Below are 8,112 nucleotides of genomic sequence, written 5' to 3' on the forward strand. Positions count from 1 at the left end.
GTCGACTCCTCTTATTACTTGTTACTTTCGGCTTTATGCTTAATTTAGGGTTCCATCCGCTACTCCTTTCATTCCAACAAGGTCTTTCGAGAATTTCGAATTTTCGAGACTTCAGGTTCACGGACCATGGGACCAAGATAGCTAGAGATGACATTGAGCGTGATAACGCACCTCCTCCTCCCCTTCACCACCCGATTGTTTTAATGAGGCTACCATGCACCGAATCAACACTCCCATGGAAGCCTTGAGACACATGAACACTAGTATCGCTAGGATGTTTCTTCGTCGAGAAGAGATGATTACTTCCCAAAATGACTTCCAAAGAAGAAATGCGCGAAATCGCCAAGGCCGTTTCAGGAGAATGATGTTGGCAAATCAACTGCAATTCCAAGATCAATTGCTACTGTCTATAGGCCACATTCGGACCGGTCAGTTCGGCCGGAAGTTAAATTAAGTGGCCGAAACCCGGGTTCATCTTTCGCTAACTTGGGAGGATTCGAAAGAGTATTTGTTTATTTCCCTTATGCATTGCATTTTTAGTTTTCTTATGATAAAAATATTATATATCGGTTGATTTCTCATAATTTTGTATCTCCAGAAGTTTTAAATGAGAAATTATTTATGTTATGAAATTATTGTAATTCCTACTATATTAGTTGTCCCTTGATGCATTGGGCCTACTCTCAAAGCCCAACGGTCAGAACCAAACGGACTGATTCCAACGGTCAGAAATCAAGTTATAAATACAACTCTCCTTTTCCACTTTCACTCATTCCCTTCTCTCCCTCTTCACAAATTCTTTTTCACAAATTCTCAATTTCTTGAACATAATGAATCAAATAGAGCGATGGGAAAAGGAGCAACGCGAATGGGCTATCACAAAGATTCATGATAACGGTGTTTATCATTATTCTCTGTCACTCATGCATAACATGATCCAGAACATCTAGATCTATGTAACCATTTTTTTTTTCTGATTTTCATTTTGTATATTAGTATGGTGTGTTAAATAATTCTCACACATTTGTACGGGTTACGTATTAAATGGAAAAGTTTCGTATTAAATATTTGTGTATATTAGTTGTCTTTTCCTCTCTAAAAAAAATTAATAAAAAATAAAAAATAAAATAAAATAAAATAAAAAAAAAAAAAAAAAAAAGAAAAAGAAAAATAATAATAAAATAAATAAGTAAATAAATAAACAAACCATAACAAAGAAAGGCCATCCAAAACTCACCAAAATAATTAATTGATACATATGGTGTTCAGAGAAGATCGCGCACGCTACAAGGTACGCATAACACTTGTCACACATGCAGCTCGATTATTCTATCCATATTCTATTACTGAGTTATGATCATCATTTCTGAAATTATGAGTAAGTCTAACTACCTTGTGAAACTTTCCTCCGTATTTTCTAACATTGAACCATCTCATTAATTGTATTTGGATATCTGACATGACAAGACTTACTATGGATCCCCATTGATGCTGTTCATAATCACATGGGTCATTAACTACACTTGGAATCCAGATTGGTACAGACTTATAGATTGGCTATAAATCTCTTCTTTTTCAGCCATTCTTATTCAAACAATTTTCACTATCCTTCCCTCAGTAATACTACCAATGGATCAACCAAGAAAAATAACGGCAGAGAAAGACTACGAAAACTTTCAAAGATGGCGGTTTTCTCCTTATTTTGACACGAAATCATATCGTGCGGATGGGACGCCTCTTATATATCATTCATTGGTTATTCGAGAATTGGTTTTGATGTTCTACCAATTTAGCGGATCTGAAAATGGAAAATTCTACTTCAATGCCTATGGACAACGATCGAATTGACTAAGGAAATGATCTCCACATACTTCAAATCCCAATGAATACCCAGGAGTCCCTTTTTCAAGAGTCATTATTTGATTCCGCCAAAACTTTACTACACGAGCTACCGTGATCTCATGGCGAAGTCGAAAATACACATCACATTGTTCTTCAACGCTCTTTGAAATAGAATCAGCGTGTTGTGCTCCAATCGGTTGGGACACAATATGGTAGGTACATCACACCAATCGAAGTCACAAAGCACCAACTTCACCTACTTTGGATTTTGCGGACTCAAAGAGATGCCTTTTGTCTAATCCAACACCTCCGGAACGTAATCACCAAAAACAAGAAGGTAAAGACCCCTACCCACTTTAGTAACGCTAGATTATGATGCGTTGGGGTTATCCAAGAATTTCTCGAGAGACACCCTTCAAAGAGCACAAATAAAAGTACTCCAAACAGATTACTCCGTTGGTTTTGGACTCGATACTCGATAGAGGAACGAAGCGACCCTCCAAGCTCAAATTTGACCTTTTATTTGATGAAAATGCCATGATGAACATTATTAATCCCATGGAAGGCATTAAACTTCTTCATCATGGTTTGAGGGAACTACACGCTTCGTCGAATATCATCATCACAACTCTTCGTGGATTTCCAAGATCGTCAAGCAATGCATGATGTTGAGCAGGGAGGAGATCTTGGAAAATCATTCTCAGTCCTTGCAAAATCACGCGCTCCTAATGGAAAATCAAACTGTACTCTCTGCCCCAAAGGGGACATTCAGATGCAACTTCGCCAACAAATAGAAGAACTAAACAAATCGGGTAACTCGATATGCGTCTCCAAGATCAACATAACAATCCATAATTTTCTAATATTACTAAGTCAATAAATAAATACTCGTATATGTTATTACATTTTTCGTCGTATTATGAATTTTGTTTCACTTTTGTGTCTTCTTTTGTATGAAATGCTTAATAGGATTGTCATCATTTGCGTTGTGACTAATATAATTTAACATGTGCTTACAGGAGGGTCTATTCTCTTACATACTCATTTATCCATCCAGTTTGCCTTTGTCGTTACCTATTTCATTCCTTCATCCACAATGGCATCTTCATCAATTGCATCTTCATCAAACATGGTACCTCCCAAACTCATTCCTGAGCAATCCTTTCAGTCTATGATGTATTCCAATACCTATGGCCATCTCTTCCGTGACTACATTACAAACATCGGATGGTCTTCCCTAATTCTTCAACCTGACCAAACTTATTCTCCGAGTTTGGCTGCATACTTTTATGCTAATATGGAAGACACACCAGCATTCAACCATGCGCATGGTTTCTACTTAGACGGGTTCACAATCAAAGTTGGTGACACACCTCATATTTTTTTCGAACAACAACTTGCACTAACTTTGGATCTTCCATATCACGACCCTGTTGCATCATGGCATTACATCTATCATAATTATTACCGTTCCTTTCAGTGGCAAGCGTTTGGCAAAACTTACGGTGATGGTCTTGAGATTAAAAGAGAAGGAAATGGCCATGTGGCATGGCGTGACGTCACCATTCCCTTAGCAAGCATGACCATGAACATGGGGACTACGATGTTATTTGTACTCCTAATCATTATGGGAGATTGGCATTTTTCAAATGCCAATGAGGTTGCTTGCGTCGTATTCTGTGCACTAGCTCAAGGTCATACATTATTTAACATCATAGGTTGTGTTATCTCCAACCTGAAACGAGCTCGCACTTTTCAGGATCAGTATATACTTTTACCGGTCACCGCTTGCCGAATCATGAAGACACATTTCCCACAGTTTGCAGCTACTTTTCATGACTGGGTCAAGGTAGATTCTATGTGCCCAGCAAACATAATCATTCGTTCATTGAGGTTTCGGCAATGGAAGCGTCCCGCTCGGTACCTGAGGCATGTTCGTTGTTACCCGAAGGATGAAAATATGAAGACACATTTGAGGAAATCTGGAAACGAAGAATGGACAGAAATTTGGGAGACTATTATCTTTTGGCGCGATGCTAAGGAAATGCATTTCCTTCAAGAGGACGCCAGAGCTTCACATCCTGCTGGATGGTAAACTTGAGCTTGCTATTGTATATATATCTAGCTAAACCTTATGTTTGGTGTGCTATTGTTTTTCATGTTTCGTATGCTATTGTTTTTATTTCGTGTGCTATGTTTAGTGTGCTATTAAACATTTTCTTGTTTTTTCCGAATAATATATTATGTTCTCTAACCTTTCTGTTCCAGCAATCTAGCCCTAATTTTGTTCACGGTTCTCAGGTACTTTCTCTCTTTAATTATTGATACTTCGAGGACTAAGCATCGATTCATTGGGGGTGCTTTTAACCAGAGCAAATATTAGGCAAATTGTAACCTGTATATAGTTTTTATTTTCATGTTAATAATTGAACTTAGTGACAAAGTCTTGTTTCCTTTTCAATGATGAAAATTGTCTAGAAATCTCACATTAATATCCGAATTAGGATTTGTTTTTAAGAAACTTAAGATAATATGTATGTAATAGTTTAAACATCTTTTCATGAACATTCATGTATTGAGTATCATCGATTGTACATAGCAGTAAGTTTCTGGAACCAACGGTTAGTTACTTAAACTATAAATCCTGTGAGAATCTAACCAAAAACCTTGACATGAGTGATTTTGTGTGATGACACGAGGAGGAGTTTTCCCGATTAGAGAAAATCACGCATCTACTTACTTGATCACCACCCGAACCCTAGGCAAGAATTTAGGCCATCTTTGGATCGACATAGCTAAAAGTTCTTACCTGTTACAAATTTTACCGCTAGTCACTCTACTAAGCCTTTCATCAAACCTTTCACTTTCACCAAAAAAAAAAAAAATCCTTACCCATCTATTAAACCAAATAAAAGAACCTACCTAAGTGATGAGTATGAGAAATAAGATGAAATGTGGAAAGAATAAAGAGAAAGACTTGTCCCAAATAAAAGTCAGTTACTTGCTTCAGGAAAGAAAAATAGAATCATGTTTTTAAGCCATCTAAAAAAAAAAAAAAAAAAAAAAATCCATTAGAGGCTTAAGAACAAGGTTGGAAAACTCAGTTAGAAGAAGGAAAGAAAACAAAGATTTCTCTAGTGTAAATATATGAAGACCCTATTCTCTCATACTCGTAAATTTTAATTATCCATTTCCATTTTCTTGTAAACTATCACCTAATCCCCACAATACCTAATAAAGACCTCTAGCTCAATTAGGAGTAGGGTGGTGTGATAAAACATAAAATTGATAGTTTACCTACGAAATGAACGATGAACTCAAAACGTAAGAAAAACTAAAACTATTTATGATGCTATATTTTATCAAGATTCTACTCTCAATCCTATGAGATACAGTGGAGTAGATGATTCATTCCACTCCTAGTCCTTCCGCATGCTGTGTTCTCTACGTATAAGTATTCTTAACTCTAAAGTCTAATGAGAGATTTACGAAGTGGAAATTAGACTACGATGCAACTACCCACAAGATGCAACTAGTCGACTATTAGAACAACTATAGGAATGCTACGTTGATTCTATGATAAGGAGTTAGAGGGGGATTGATTCCACCTTAACTCGACTTAATCCTACTAACGATTTAATCGTCAGTAATCGAATTGAACTGCTTCACAGAACAATATGGTTACTCCTAATCCTTAATTACACATGGCATTCCTACCAATTCATAACTAGCATGTGAACGATTAAACCCATTCTCATGGTGAACTAATCGTTTCTAGAGTGGAAGGGAAATGACGACGACTCTACGATAATCGGAATCAAGCTTTCATCAAGGCTTCTCAACCCCCTCTAATAGAGGTTTAGCCGAGAATCATTATGCAATCATTTCCGATTAAATTAAAACTAAACATAATATAAAGAATTGAAATTTACTAATCTAAATTAAACAATAATTAAAATCTAATTAATAACTAAGAATTGAATAACAAGTAATAAATAAAATCAGATCTAACACAAATGTAAATGACAAGAATCGAAATTAACAAACTAGCTATTTTATTAATCAAACTAATTAAGAGTAATGATTCGAAGAGTTTAATCTAAAACAAGAATTGAATTTAAAACTAAACTTAATTTTATTACATGAAAACTAGATCTATAATTATCTATATTTTTAGGTCTAACTAGCTACCTTAACTATCTACCATTAACAAAGAGTTAAGCTTTGGTTTGTATACTTTCAGATCCAAAAATCGTGCATGGGCTTGGAGCCATGTTTTGGGCCAGAGAATTAGGCCCAAAACCCAATTCTTTCAGTCTAAAAAGGCCTCTTCAGCTGCAGTTGGCTTCAACAGACTTTTCGTACACTTTTGCTTCTCTCATTGGATCAAGGCTTAGACCATTGGAAAGCACTTTCCGAGACGGTCGTGTTGACATAAGGTAGGCCCCATTCCGAGGTCTGAGTCCAAAGATATGTCCTTCGGAAGTTCTCACGACTTTGTGTCTTTGTTTTACGCGGCGTCGACTTTTCAGCTTTTGACCGGGCTTTAGAAAGGCTTTGTCTTCTTGAATCTTGGCCTTTAATCACGGAACTCCTTAGTAACCGACCTTTGCTCCTTTATCTCGCTAAAGTGGCACATTTCTGCACATGGACTTTGAAGCCCGAAATGCATAAAAACGTAATCGGTGTTAACTCTTAATTATTACTCACATAATTGGTCAAAAAGTATGATCAGGGGTTAAAACTACAGTTTTGGGCTCTTATCAAACCACCCCCAAACAATATTTTGCTTGTCCTCAAGGAAAGATGAGAAATTAGAATAAGTGACCAAAAATGGAGTTCTAACTACTCGTTTATTTGAGTCGCGATTGCATTGACCATATGCAACAAGGCCTTAAACCACTAGGAATTCCCTAGTGGACGAAGTTATAGCCTCATGAGAGTTTTCCAGTGAAGGTACTCACAAACTTCATCTATACTACTGGCGACTAAGAAATAAAACTATTGTTTCCTTATTCATGCTCTAAATTAACTATACCTCTCACTAGCAATGCATATAGAGTAATCAAATTAAAACCTAAGCTAATATATACATAATAATTAATCATCTACAATAAACATATATACAATGAGTAATACTATGAAATGCCTAGCAGGTTCGTTTTCTGAAACTTCGGGATAAGCGTCTTTTAAGTAGGTTCTCACAATAATAGTCAAGATACAACACTCTGATTTTTCCACTCAAGTTCGCTACTCCGATTAGTGCAGTGGGCACACTTTACCTTACAATCTCAATAACAACAAGGAAGCCGAGTCGATCAAACACATCTGCCACTTACTATCACACTAACCTATTCCTAATTGAGCTAGAGGTCTTTATTAGGTGTCATGCACGGGGGATTAGGAGATGGTTTAAGAAGGAAAGAAATGGATATTCGAAAAGGGACAAGTCCGAGATAATAGAGTCTTCATATTATGTAACTTAGAGAAAACCTTGTTATTTTCTTTTGCTTCTATACTTTGTTTCCATCCTTAGCCATATTTTTTTCTTTTTCTTTTCTTTGGCTTTTGACTCCCTTTTATTCTATTTTTGGAGTTTTTATTTTATTTCTATTTTTATTTTTCTTTTCTAAGGATGGAAACTTCTTTTCTTTATTTTCTGAAACAATTAACTAACTTTTTTTGTATAATGTGTTTTTTTCTTCTTCTTTCTTCCTCATTCTATTCTCAGACTTATCTAAATTGGGTAGGTTGAATTTTTTATTTTTGTTTTGTTTTGTAACAGGGTAAAGGATTTGTGGTTTATGAAAGGCTAAAGAAAGGTTCAGAGGGGCGACTAGCGGAAAATAATTCATAGGTTTGAATTTTTGGCTATATCGATCCAAAGATAGCCTAAATTCTCGCTTAGGATATGGCATAGTGATCAAGCAAGTAGACGTGTGATTTCTCTATCTGGATTTTACTTCTCCCTTGTGTCATTTCTCAAATGTTTCGCTCATATAAGGCTTTAGGCTATATTCTCACAGGATTTGTAGAATAAGTACTCAAGCCTAGATTTCAGAAACTTACTGCTAACAATCATCGATACTCATGTAATATATTTATAAATAGATGCAAAGATTATTACCTACATATTAACCTAAGTTTCTAAAAATTATTCTGATGCAAAAGCTACGTGAGATTTCTAGATCGTTAAGAGCATAGAGAAGGAAAACAATACCACTATTCCTAAGTGTATAGCATGAACTTATTTATTTATATTTTTGAATT

This window comes from Coptis chinensis, chromosome 7 (genome assembly GCF_015680905.1).
Source record: "Coptis chinensis isolate HL-2020 chromosome 7, ASM1568090v1, whole genome shotgun sequence".
NCBI classification, from domain to species: Eukaryota; Viridiplantae; Streptophyta; class Magnoliopsida; order Ranunculales; family Ranunculaceae; genus Coptis; species Coptis chinensis.